Here is a 14916-nt window from a genome sequence, read left to right as displayed (position 1 = left end):
CAGACCCTGGGTAGCATTAAAGGGAACACTTGCAAATTTCTCAAATATAGAACATCATTGCATACACAATCCAGAATTTTTTACACTTTTATCTGTTTAAAATATCTCTGTAGAAACTGTTGGGGCCCTAAACATGTGCCACCAACAGGGTTTGGTTGCAGGTGCTGGGGGTCAGCTCATGATCAGCACAGCAGACCAGGTCTCCCCAGCCCTGGGCCCTGCCTTCAGCTCTGGCCCCAGCACTCAGTCCCCACCTGAGCAACTGTTCCCCCGCCTTGCAGCCAGGCTGGGACTGGCTGTGGAGCCTGGACTGGGCCCAAGCAGTGGGCTGATATCCCATCCCATCCTCATCTGCATCCCCAGAGAGGTGCCTGATGCCTGGGGCTGAGGCTGTCTCCAGTGCCCCCCAGCTGTCCTGATCCTGGCTGAGGTGCTGAGGTGGGAAGGGCTGCCTGACCTTGTCTTGCCAATACTCATGAGGACACTGCCTTCCCAGTCCTGCCCCCTGGGAAGCCCTCATCTCTCCCAGCTCTCTCACAGCAATTTTCCTCTGCATGTTTTTCTTTCCTTTTTGCCTGCACATTTCACATATTATTTGGCTAAAGTATTTCAGATATTTTTAGTAGCTGAATAATGGAAGGGGGCTACCAGCTGATGCTATCAGGTTGTATTTGGTTTTGTTTATTTAATTAAGTTGTGTTGAAGTTCAGACTACTACTACCCACCTGCCCTTCTCCCTCTCAGTAAAACACTACTTGTTTATTTCACCTGTGTCAGATGTTGGTCAAAACCTCTGTTTACACTCTTTTTTTCTGGGACTGTTTCCCTTGTCTATTAATCAGTGTGCCTAATTACAATCCTTTTGTACTGAAAACTGGAAATCTATGCATATCCCCAGTGCACCTAGCTGAGTCTTTTAAAGTACTGAAATAACCTAGAAAGCTGGGTCACACAGACTTGGAGCATCTTTATAAGTTTTTGACACTTTCTTAGTAAAGAAAATAACACAGCAGCTTTCTTGCAGGCCTTTAAATGTAGGAATGTGTCATACAAGGATTCGGTAAGACACTCTTCCACAGCAACTCTGTTTTCTAACACACTTTCTCAATAATTGAACTATTATCCCATTTTCATCACAAAAAAAAAGAGCTTTTGACCTCTTTGGGGTTTTTTTAATTTTTTTTTTTTCACTTTCTTTCAAGCCTTTTCTACTTTCCTCCTTCTTAATGGGTGGGGAAATGTTGACTCATCATCTTCCTGAAGCTGGAGTGAGTCACCATGTAAGCTAGAGATCTTTATTGTACAAAACACTTACACTTAAAAAATGCAACTTAACTGAAGGGAGCTTTAGTGTTTATTGCTATGTTTTTACTTGTAACTCCATCTTTTTTTTTCATAAAGTTTTAACAGATTATGTATTGTTCATTGTTGATCTGATATTATTTATTCAAGTAGCAAAGCATGCAGCTACTGTCAAAATATAAATGAGACATAAAGAAAATTTTTTTCTTTGCTTTTATAGAATCATAGAATGATAGATTGGTTTGGATTGGAAGGGACCTTAAAAATCATCTAGTTCCAACTCCCCTGACATGAGCAGGGACACCTCCCACTAGACCAGGCTGTTCCAGGCCCCTTCCAACCTGGCCTTGAACACTTCCAGAGATGAGGCATCCACAACTTTCTTGGGCAACCTGTGCCAGTGTCTCACTACCCTCATCATGAAGAATTTCTTCCTACTGTCTAATCTAAATCTTCCCCCTTCCAATTTAACACCATTCCCCTTCATCCTGTCACTACATGCCCTTGTGAAAAGTCCCTCCCTAGCTTTCCAGTAAGCCCCCTTTAAGTACTGGAAGGCTGTGAGCCTTCTCTTCTTTAGGCTAAATCAAACTAACTTTCTGAGCCTTGGACATCTCACAAATACTGCTAGTATCACTATTTTGGTACAGTTACCAACTGTATCAATGTAGTATGGAATATAGTCAATGTAGCATGAAATATAGTTACTTTAGAGAGAAACAGAAATGTTCAGGAAAAAAAATAGCAAAAATACTCAGCTCTAGTAAAACTGCCAGATTTGGCTTTGCCAAGTATTTCTTTTCAGGCTGGTGATAGCAGTTTGAGCAGGCAGATAGAATTTCCCCAAGTAATTCATCCTACACAAGATAATAGCAAAATGAGTCAGAAATTTTGTTGAAGTCTGGGAGAACGATCAGCAGCCTTTACACCTATTTTAGAAGCTGACATCTCCCCTGCTGTAGCTCTTTTCTGGCTGGGATGCCTTAAAGGACACTTAAGATTCCGTGTATTTGGGAGAGGACTGTTCTAATAGTAACAAGGGATGAGGACAAGGCTGAGGTGCTTAATGCCTTCTTTGCTGCAGTCTTTAATAGTAAGGTGAGATGTTCCTTGGATACTCAACCTCAGGAGCCAGTAGACAGGGAGGAAGAGCAGAACAAAGCTCCCTTGGTACAAGAGGAAGTGGTTAGAGTCCTGCTAGTCAAATTAGATATTCATAAGTCTATGGGGCTGGATGGGATTCATCCGAGAGTATTAAGGGAGTTGGCAGAGGTGCTTGCGTCTTTCCATCATCTACCAGCAGTTCTGTCAACTGGGGAAGTTACACTGGACTGCAGGCTGGCAGATGTTACGCTCATTTGCAAGAAGGGCCAGAGAGAGGATTCAGGAACCTAGAGGCCTGTCAGGCTGACCTCAGTGCTGGGAAAGATCATGGAGCAGGTCATCTTGGGTGCCATCTCACAGCACATACAGGACAACAAGGTGATCGGGCCCATTCGGCACAGGTTTATGAAAGGCAAGTCCTGCCAAACTGACCTGATCATCTTCTATGAAAAAGTGACCAGCTTGATGAATGAGGAAAAGGCTGTGGATACAGCGTACCTCGACTTTAGCAAAGCCTTTGACACAGTATCTCATGGTATCCTACTTGAGAAACTGGCTAACATTGGCCTGGACAGGTGCATCCTCTGCTGGGTTAAAAACTGAGTCGATGGCTGGTCCCAAAGAGTGGTGGTAAATGGAGTTAATTCCAGATGGAGGCTGGACACAAATGGTGTATCCCAGGGCTCCGTGCTGGATCCAATCCTGTTGAATATTTTTATCAATGACCTGGATGACGGGATGGAATGCACCATTAGTAAGTCTGCAGACAACACTTATCTGGGCGGAAGTGTTGATCTGCTTAAGAGTAGGGAGGCTCTATAGAGGGATCTGAATAGGCTGGATCGATGGGATGAGGTCAATGGCATGAGGTTTAACAAGGTCGCGTGCACAGTCCTGCACTTGCAACACAAAATCTCTGTGCAGTGCTACAGGCTTGGAGAAGAATGGCTTGAAAGCTGCCTGGCAGAGAATGACCTGGGGGTGTTGGTTGACAGCTGACTGAATGTGAGTCAGCAGTGTGCCCAGGTGACCAAGAAGGTCCAACAGATTCTTGGCTTGTATCAGAAATATCATGGCCAGCAGGACCAGGGAAGTTATTCTCCCCCTGTACTCGGCACTGGAGGGGCCACACCACAAATACTGTGTTCAGTTTTGGGCCCCTCACCACAACGGACACATGTCCAAGAGTGATGAAACTGTGAAGGGGCTGGAAAACAATCTTAAGAGGAGTGGCTGAGGGAACTGTGGTTGTTTAGCCTGGAGAAGTGGAGTCTGACAGGAGACCTTATTGCTCACTACAACTACCTGAAAGGAGGTTGCAAAGAAGTGGGTGTTGGTCTCTTCTCCCAAGTGATGGGTGATAGGATAAGAAGGAATGGCCTTAAGCTGTGTCGGGGAAGCATAGACTGTACATTAGGAAAAATTCCTTCACAGAAAGGGTTATAAAGCACTGGCGCAGGCTTCCCAGGGAGGTGGTTGAGTCATCGTCTCTGGAGGTGTTTAGAAGGCGGATGAATGAGGTGCTTGGAGACATGATTTAGGAATAGACAGGTATGGTTGGAGTCAATGATTTCAAAGGTCTTCTCCAACCTAATGATTCTATGATTCTATACCCACCCTCAGCCAGAGAACCCCATTTTACAAGTGACCTGCAGTTTGCAAATGAAATAAATATTAAATGGAAATCAATGCTGACAAATTGCATTGTTACGAAATAGCATTATCCTGACAGCTTCTGCGACTACTGTGTCAGACATTGTCGTAAAACAGAGCTCTACCTGTTTCCCACAGGCATAGTCATACATTCTAAGCCAGCTAATAGCAAGCCAGAGCTAGCTAGAATCTGCTTCTCTCATCTTTTGCACCTTGTGACTTCATTTATGTTCAGTAGCTTTTATCTGCATCCTACAAAACTGAGAAACACATTAGTCCATCTTCTTAGAAAGCCAAGATCTGCAGGGTAACCAGCTGTACTCAGATTTCAAGTAAAAGAGAGAGTCATATAGGTAATATCAATCTAAGAACATATAATGTCACCACTGTATGAATTACAGTAGTCCTACTGAAGCCATCAATACTTCCAACAAAGCATTCCAGAGCAAACCTAGTACTTCTTCCTCTAACATGAATCTAGCAGCTCTTGTATAAATTACTGGTTTAGGAAGCATATCTTAGTTACATTATTCAGAAAAATTTCTTTTCTGCATACTGAAGTATAGTGCATTCTCAGACCTTCGTCCCTTCATCTCTTCCTTTGACATTAGAAGAGATTAGCTTTCAATTTAAGCCAAAATAGCTATATTATCTATTTATTTGCACTGCTCTGCATGATTCTAGATAGTTCCATCTGTAGTCAGGTTGTGATCACGAGTATCCCCATGATCCTATACCTTTGGCTAGGTGACATATATCTTCAGATCTAGACACATAACTTCTTTTCTTAGTTTCATGCTTTAAAAAAAAAAAAGAAAAAGAGAAGAAAGATGTTTATAACACGTAATCAAAACTGTGTAATATCCCTTATGGCTTCACTGTTGAAGGATTTATTTTCATTTTATTTCCCATTCAGCTCATGGTTCAGCTCTGGACTTCTTTGCAAACTTGCAAGTAGGGAAAATATTGGACAACATACATCTGTGTTTTGATGATGATTCAAATTAGTTCATAAAGATTTTTGAGGAATTTTCTGACTTGCATTAATTGTACTTGCTTTTATGCCACAAAAAAATATTTATTATTCATCTCTGTTTCATGATGGATTGGCTAATATTCTGTTAGTGCCTCATGAAATATTGAATTGGCATTGATCCTCTGGCAACAGGAACACCATGCTTTAATGAAACATACACCTGTTTCTGGAATTAGCTCTAATACTTATTTTTTACATTATTGCAGTAAATAGTTCTCATAGTCCCAGAGATTTCTAAAGATGTCAAGGGATTTTTTTGAGCCTCATGGTAAACTAAGGTTTGGTAATCCAGAAGACACAAAATATTATTGAACTGTTCCCTACATGAGGAAATAAAAGTAGCCCACACTGTACTAGAAACAGGAAAAATAACTGTATAGTCATGCAAAGATGCCATCATGTTAGGGACTAGAAGTCCCATTCATCTTAGATAAGCTCAAGTTTCATCACTCATTTTAATGGAACCAGGAATTCATTTTAAGGGTGTAAATTAGGAAACACTTCCAGAAGCTTTTTCAGCTTGTCAGGCTGCCTTCCAGGCATAATCCCTGACTCCACTATGATTGTGTGCCAGACTAATTTATGTAAAGAAAATCTGGACTTTCTGTGAAGCCTCTAGGAAAAAAGCTTTGCAAACCCTGGTTACACAAATCATTCTGCAAATTGCAGTCCAGCAAAATAGACCTGTGTGATGATTAAGTTGTGACAAGAATGGTAAATTACTGGGAAAGTTATAACTCAGTGTACATGCAATGGGAAGTACTAATGGGACAAGACAAAGAAATAGGAATGCATAAGCTTTTTACTAACCTATAAAGTTTATAATGCTAATCAGAGGGTGTGTATAATAACAGAAGTGGCATTCAGGAGAAGTGAACACAAATAACAAAGCTTTACCTTAGACAATTAAACAATATATGACTGTTGTGGAAAGATCAGTGCCCCCAATGGAGAAAAGTCTTGTGAAAAAATGAAAAGCAAAACACCCAAGAAAACCCCAAAAACAGGAGAGCTGGTGGCACATCACAATGGATCATAGGAGGAGTGGAACTTGGCTGTGTCTTTCAGTAAGATCAAGGAGGATAGCCAGTCCTCTGTATGTCAAAAAAGACTGAACCCTCCTGCAGAACTATGTTATTGTAAATTCAGAGAAACAAGAGACAACACTAACTAGCAAAATAGTTAACGAGCAGATGGGCCACTTGTGATGTTGAAATATGTAGATTAAATTTAGCTATCTGGAGTCTTAAAGTTTATTTGGCATTCTGAATTTGATTTGATTCTCCAAAGTAATTTTACATCTACTACCACGTCTGGATTCTCTTTTTCATTTAAAGAAAACTAATGCATTAAACATTTCCAATTATCTCCTTAGCAAACTGTGCTGCTTTGACTCTTTCTGTATGTTGAGGTCAATACCAGTGAGTGGATCTATCGACAATAAACATTCAGGTTAAAACAATAAAATATATATTACTCCCTATCTAAATGAGGAGCAAGTATATTCTGAAGCTTCAGAATCGCTTCAGTCAAGCTGATACTTGTGCAGAGGTCAAGCTGATTACATGGCTTGGCTCCAACTGCCATGCAGAAACAGGAATGGCATAATACATGGACAATAATAATTGTGGTTTGCTCATTCTCTACATCGAGGGTGTGACAAGAACAGTCATAAAAAATTGTTGAAACTAGACATTCCATTTTTTCCTGACCCTAGCTTTTCCCATTATTTATAGGGTCTTGTTGTGGTTACGAAAAGTTGTCCAAGACAGCTAAGCTGTCGCTATCTCGCTGAGTAGCTTACCTGCCAAAACTAGGAATGAAACTTCTGTGCAGAACAGGCAGAACTATTTCACAATTTGCCAGTGACTGCAAAATTTTTTTCCTTCTGTGGAATATTAGTATAGTTTCACCTCAAAATGAAGATCTTCATGAGCTCTTCCCTGAAACCTTCATAAACACAAGGTACAGAGAGAAAGCAATCTAAACTGCAGTATTCCATTTGAAGATTTTTTTTTCTGGCCTCCTCAATTTTATGTTTCTTTCTTCTCAATTTAAATAGAAGTTTGTTGTTGACTTCCAGGAAAGGAATTTGCATCAAGGATATGTGTTAGTTCTGTGTTCAGATTTTGAACAACCCTTGCTTATTTTCTGGCTAATACTCCAGAAAAATCCTGGGTTTGTGTTTCAGTTTTTCTCTAGACTGGATTGTTTTAATGCCATTGCTTCTTGGGAAGAGATACCACATGGAGTACAATGGATGACATGATATGAGTCATACTTACTCATGAAAAATTTCAAAGTGTTTGGACTTGCTTCTATTTCAAAGAGAAGAAACTTGAAGACATGTTTGTATTTGTTGTAATTTATCCCTTTATACAACAGCCTAAAGGTACATAACTCAGAGCCTGATTTGCATGAGTTTCCCCAAAAGGGCAAGGTGCAGATGTGACATTTCAAATGTAGCCCATTTCTATACTACCATAAAGTATTTATCCCTAGAGCTGTTACAAGATTTTCAGGAGAATCAAAGTGATTTGGAATGTACAAAGAGGAGTATGAGATTCCTAGCTCTAGAAATTTACCTTCTCATAATCATTCATGAAGTATTATTGATAACAAAATACCAAAGGCAAAAATGGAATAGACAGTCCCAAGATGACAATGATTTAAGAAAAAGACGTATAGTGTAACTGATTACTAAAGGGATTTTTTGAAGGGTGTTCTAAGAAAAATGTAAAAAATGTTTTTCATGTAAAGCTCCTTCCTGACGTACATTTAGCAAGAACACCAGCCAGGATAAAAGCACTGAAAGGAGTATTCTTAATATATCTGTGGAACTGCCAGTCTGTTTCATTGTGTTTGTTTAACAGCTAGCACGATCAGATTCTAGTTCAGGACTGAGGCTACCAAACAACCCTTAAAACCCACCTTAAGTAAAGTGAGAAATATTACAGCGAACATTAAGAAGTGGAAGTGGAAACCTAAAGTACTATAGTTAAGTATAACTTGGGGTCAAGTCTTTTCTGTTTTTTAGCAATTTTCCTTTTTTTATTATTAGTAGTTGTAGTGTTAATTCTACGTCATACATAGTTTTATTGCTGGGAAAAGAAATTGCAAACATAATCTGTCAAAGATGCATTTTTATAAGATTGCATTTTTTTAAGTCAAACACCATCAATTGTTCACGTAGTTTCTTCTTTTGCTTTTTCTCATTTTCTATTTCTAATTCTTACCTCTGCCCCCTGTAGCAAGTGGCAAAAGAGGATGAAAGAAGAGGGAAAAAAAAGTACACATTTATATTTTTGGTTTTTGTAAAAAGAAAGATCACAAAATATTCCTTTTATAGTTGTTCCATATCATGCTATATTCTTCAAATCCTAGTGAAGCTATGACATATTTTAAACAGAACGTTAGAGAATCTGGTCATGCAAATTAATTAGTTGTGAAATATTTAGACTAAGATTCCCAATGAAGTTGCCTATTGTAAGCCTAAGGTGAAACTGCGTGTTGAGTTATGATACCAAAGGCCTCTGTTTTGGACTGCAGTCTAAAGGCAATCTCCTGGTTTTAATTCTGTTTGATGTAAGGGTGGGGTGCAGTACAACAGCAGTGAAGCAGAAATCCTGAGCCACTGGTCTCACCTGTGTAAGCTGGATCACACCAGTCTGCAAAGAGTTGAATCTGTATTTGCTTTTGCAACTGCTGAGTAGTACTTTCTTCTCCCAGTTCCTGCTGCTATATTGTTCACATTAATATCACAAGTTGTGTGCCTGGAGTTATTCCAAGAGAACAGCAGATTTGACCTACAGCTGAAAACAACCTGCCTGTCTCATTAGCTGTCGCCAATATCTGCTTAATTGTATTGCCACTGACAAATGCATTTTTCTGCCTTTAATTAGCAGAGAAGAGAGATGGCAATACACTTCTGTGAAGCAATCCTCCAAAGCAGGGCAAACTTTGCTCTCTAATGTAACAGCAATTTCATTTGGAAGAACTTAACCATGTTTATGTAAAATAAAGGCTGAAATGGCATAAAGCAACCTTTATATCTTTACCACTATCACCACTACTGGAAATGTAGCAAGAGTGTCATATTTCACATTTATTCAGCTGAAAAAAGGGTGTGTAGACATTTGTAAAATAGTCTATTCAAATTCTTCTAAGATTGTAAGCATTTTTGCTTTCAGGTGTATAACATCTCCCTGTAATGTTTTTTCAGTTATAGTTAAGTCTATATGCCTTTGAATTTCATCTAGTAAGTTTTGGTCTCCTAGCAAAACAGACATTGCTAGCCACAGGAAACAGTGAGAAGAAACCTGATCTGTATCTCCCACTTCACTTTCTGCAAGTATCTTGTTGCCTAATGAAACTCTTGCATTTTTACATATTAAATATTTATGTATACAGTGTGGAAGGCTGTCAGACAATACCAGAAGTTAACTCCTGCTTCTGTGGAAACACCTGCCCTGAGACACAGACCAATTACAATGGATGAAGGTAATTTTTTAGGATATAATGTATTTTTCATAGAAAAACAATTGCTCATGTATGTTACATTATGACACACAGCTGTTGAGAGTGAAAGACTGAAGCCAGGCCACTATTATATTAAACTAGCTGAGTGGAAAGTGTGGACTATCTATTTTTAAGCTTCTCAGCTGTCAACAAAAGTTGAGGCGACCATACTTAGAGGTTAGAGGGTAACGAAGGCTGGGCTTTAAATATTAAAATATTCAGTACCTACTGTAATTTTTAGTTTGAGACTTCTATTGCACATGCATTAATAGTTCCAGACAAGTGAAAGCAGAAGGCTAGATTCTGTGAGAGCTTTTCAAGGGTGTGCAATTAAAGAATAAATGGACAGTTATGCAAAGCCTGTAATAAAAGCAGGATGGTTTGCCTTGCCTCAACTTGGGGAGCAGGCTGCTGAAAAGTTATGTGAGGGAAAGATAAGGAAGAATTGTGTTTTTTCCTATGCAATTTGCAGATCTTGTCTGTAAATTGTAAGGGAACAATCTACTCTTACCTAATAAAAGTGAACATATTTGAACCTTTCCCACACTTACTAGTAGAAGCAATTTTTTCTTAAATGTCAAATATACTTCTAAAGCATTACATTTAAATTTAGATGCATTACTAAGATTAAAATTAAGGGAAGTTTTCCATGACTGATTTAGACATGTCTAGCACTCCATTAGTGGAGCATTGTGATCTGTTTTCATTCTTAGGCACTAAGAATAAAATTAATCAGCAAGGATTGGGAATATCGTGGCACAACAAATCTAACCAGTATGAATAAAATAGCTATGTATACAATTAAACATAGAAATGTACATCATTTTCCAAGGAAAGTTAAATCTAGATTCTTGTCTCTCGTCCAGTGTCTCTGTGGCTTACTGTATGAAATATGTGCTTTTACTTTGATTTTCAAGAAGAAAACAGCAATAAAATTGAAAAAGTACAGGAAGAAATCACCTTGCTCTCTATGATAACAAGCTGTAATATTAACTGCTGACATCGTTTTTGTTCCAAGTCAGCAAGTAATTGATTGAAAACATCTGTATATGGTCTTCCTCATGCCAATGTGCTATATTAGATAATTAAGGAATTGTAATGTCAAAAGAAGAATTCAGCTGACTGACTGTGTAACCTTCTCTTATACCAGAAGTTAAGAATAACAAGTTAAATGACATTGTTGATTGTCAACTCTGTTAGGCAATGCCATTGGGCAAGGCTGTTGCTTAAGGCAGTGTAACAAGAGAATGTTAGGGAAAAAAACGTGGTTTGCCCAGAATGAATAAGAAGAAAAGAGTTTTCATCTGGAAAAAGTCTGATTTATAGATTATGACAATGTAAAATACCTGTAAAATAGTATCAGACTTCATTGTTAAGCTACTTCAGGGGACAGGATGGAGTTCTAAAATATATCCTTCTCAGGGGCTGAATCTTCTCATTAACAATACAAAACCTGAACTCATATAACAACAATCATTGTTTTACAATGCAGGCTTCAATATCATAGAACAAACTCATATCAATATGATGCAGCGCTCAGTGAGACAGCAGGACCAGACTACTAAGACCATCCAGCCTGTAGGTAAATAGGAGAAGCAGCTACAGTTCCATTCACAAACAAGAGAAGAGGCTCCAAAAGGCCCATTACCAACCACACAGCTATGGCAACCACGTTGTGTAACTTGGATGCTTGTAGGAGAGATCAGCAGCAGCAGTAGCAACAATTAGACTGATAATTTCCACTTTTTTATAAGCAGCAAAGGGAAATTATGTAGTCTTGATTGTCTGTGCCTGTTTGTTCAGGGCATTGAGACACAGTTCTTCTCTATCCACATCAAATTTCATACTTCATTTTCCACATAATAAAAGAAGCAACACTCTCTACATCTGCCCAACTCAAAGGAGTCATCTTCTCTTTTGTTATAGCTCTTCTATTGAACCCACCAACCCTGGAAGTCCTTCCTCTCACTGTCCTTTCTTTTCTTGCATCAGAGCTCAGAGGGCAGGACAGGCTGAATTCAGTCTATTGATGCTTTTATAAGAAAGCCTGGTGTATGCACTTGTATTATCATAATACTGAATAGTACAGAATCTGTGCATTGGTGGAACAGTCCTGGAACAAGAAGCAATAAAGAAGCTTACTCTCAGATATCCCCTCTATACAAAGCTACTTAAGATAGATTTGGTTTCTGCATTGTACATATTCTTCTGTCATTGATGGCAAACTTTTTTTTTTTTTGTGAGATACTGCTACTTCCCTAAATATGAGTGGGTAAAATTCAAGGTATTTCTCACATCACAGGAATGGGGCTCTGCCAAAGCACTAAGTTAATTTACTTGAACTATTTATCACAGATCACGGATTTCAACAAATTCCTGCCCTGGAGAGGTTTGAGAAATTGCTGTGAATGCTACAAGTCACTCTACTATCTTGCCATTTTGATGAAAATTGCAGTGTTCTATACCTTGACATACAATGGATCATACAATAAGACATGCAACATCCATTAAATACTGTTAATAGGAAACAGATGCAAAAATATTCTTGGTTCTCCACCTTCTTTTTTCTGCCATGGCCTTCAAATGTTTGTCTATTGCACAGAATATTAGTCTGTGTGGGGTTTATCATACTCATGTAGCAAGATGTGTTAATAAATTAACTTTATGCATTATTGATTTAAACACTGCATTTGCAAAATCAAGGGAAGATATCATCCAAACCCTTTCTCCATCCCTTTACAGCATCCTTTCCTTGATGTCTGGAGAATCTCTCAGCAGAATAAGCTGTGTTTTGTGTTCCAGCAGTTCCCAGCCATGTAACGCAATAGCAATTTTAATGATTTATATATATGATGATTCACAGAGACCCTCAGAGCCCGATTATCAGAGCTGGTCTGGATTGACTCTTAGCATAACCAGAAGCCAAGGAAAGCCACTGATTTTGAGCATACAAGACTGTTTTAGCTGTGTCATTATATCTTATATGATACTTAGCATACAACATCAGGATTGCAGTTAGCATTGAAGTACCAAGATTCATTAGAATTTGTGCAGGGAATCTCTGGAGAAGTAACCTTATGTATCTGTGAGATGACCCTCAATCCCTAATATCCTATGAAATTCTTTAGTGATATTTTTAATCTGAAAGGCATTAGATTAATTCAAGTTGTACCTGGCAATACTCTGTGTAAAATATCCCACACTGTGGACTGAATACTGAGACATTATGTTAAAACTGGCCCATAGATTTAAAAGCTCTATGTGAGGTTACATTAGTTTTTTCTTGACTATACGCAGATCATGAACATGCTCTATCAGAATAAATGACTGATCTTAATCTGTGTCTGGGGAGATTTTCTTTCAATAACCAACTTTAAGTACTAGAAAGATTGACTCTCTCCTTTTACTATAATACATGATTAATAGGAGTTTCTGATGAACTTTCCTAAATTTTCTTAGTTCAAATAACCACTGCAACAAGAATTATTTTTTTTAAAGTATGTGATTTGGTGAGGTTTTTTCTGTTCCTGAGTTTTGAGGGCTCTGAGGTTATTTTGCACTTTTACTTAGACCACCATTCTGGTCCTGAAGAAAGTATAACCTTGCCACCACAATTCTGGTTATGGAAGAAGAAGAAGAATTCTGTTTCAGCTGCTACCAAAAGCCAAAGAAAAACAGGTAATGTTAACCTCTTCGCAAACATTTGCACACACTGAGTGGTTAGAGACTTAATAAAAGGCATATGGCACCACTATAATGGAGATCAGGGGTTTTATTAAATATATGCCAAACTTTTTAAGTGATAAGGTATGACCAATTGAAGCACAGCCTGAGAAAAAGATGTCAAGTTCTCCCACTTGGCTGACAGTCTGGATCACTCCTTTCAGCCTCTAAACTGTAGTGCCTGTTTGCTCTAATTGCAGGTATAATACATGTGGACCTAGGAACATCATATTAGACAAGACTGGAAATATTTTATAGACCACAAAACCAGGACTCTTTTCTGTTAGACTGGAGGTAGTGTGACTACACCGAAAGCTCATATCTGACTTGGAATATTATTGATAGCAGTCTAACTTCTTTATAAAGCTAATCTAATCTGTCTCCAAGCAAATTTCCAGCCATTCTGTGTTTATATTTCAATGTGTGGGTGAGAAGGAAAGATAAAAGAGCATTTGGAAGAGTAGACTTCCCTTCTAAAGAAAACGGAGGGCCCTATCTGCAGACCGGACCCACTCCACAGGGAGGTCTGCTGCCTGCCTAGGGCATCAGTGAAGGACATCACTAGAAAACTTCCTTCCTTGGTGAAAGCCACAGACTAATACCCTCTGCAGGTATTTCAAATTGACAACAATGACACACAGCACAGGAAGCTGAGAGCAATTAAGAGGGACTTCAGGGTGCTGTGGAAAATGATGGAGGGCTCTGCATCACAAGTAGTGTTTAGCTCCATTCCAACACTAAGGAATGAAGAGCAAGAGATCAAGAAGAATCATTTTATCAATACCTGGCTCCAAACCTAGCGTGAGGAGCAAAACTTTGGGTTCTTTGATCATGGACTGGCCCACATTAAACTTCCAGAGAGCAGACTTTGGACTGTTCAGAAGGCTGGTTGATAAATTCCTATGGAAGACAGTCCTTCAGGGCAACAAAGCTCAAGAGGACTGGGTACTCTTCAAGAAGGAAGAAAAAACAGCTTGGTTGAGCAGGGAGATCTTGAGGGACATCAAAAAGAAGAGGAATGTCTGTGAGCTTTGGAAGAAGGGACAGGCATCTTGGGTGGACTACAGGGAGGAAGTGAGATTGTGCAGAGGGAAAATCAGGAGGGCTAAGGCCCAACTAGAGCTCAGATTGTCCAAGTCAGTGAAAGATAACAAAAAAATCTTTCTATAAATACATTAACTATAAAAGGAGGTCCAGGGAGAATATTCAGTACCTATTGGATGCAAATGGAACAACTGTGACAAAGGATGAGGACAAGGCTGAGGTACTTAATGCCTTCTTTGCTTCAGTCTAATAGTAAGGAAAGTTGTTCCCTGTGTGTACAAACCGTGGAGTTGGAGGAGAAGAACAAAACTCCTATGATCCAAGAGCAGGTGGTTAGAGACTTGCTTACCCAGCTAAACACCCACAAGTCTATGGGACTGGATGGGATCCACCCAAGAGTATTGAGGGAACTGGTGGATGTGCTTGCCAAAACCCTTTCCACCATCTTCCATCGGTCCTGGCTGACTGGGGAAGTTCCACTGGACTGCAGGCTGGCTGATGGTGTGCCCATTTCCAAGAAGGGTTGGAGGGAGGAC

The sequence above is a fragment of the Phaenicophaeus curvirostris genome, chromosome Z (assembly GCF_032191515.1).
Source record: "Phaenicophaeus curvirostris isolate KB17595 chromosome Z, BPBGC_Pcur_1.0, whole genome shotgun sequence".
In the NCBI taxonomy this organism is placed as follows: Eukaryota; Metazoa; Chordata; class Aves; order Cuculiformes; family Cuculidae; genus Phaenicophaeus; species Phaenicophaeus curvirostris.
The sequence above is the reverse complement of the archived record's forward strand: the minus strand, read 5'-3'. Positions refer to the sequence as shown.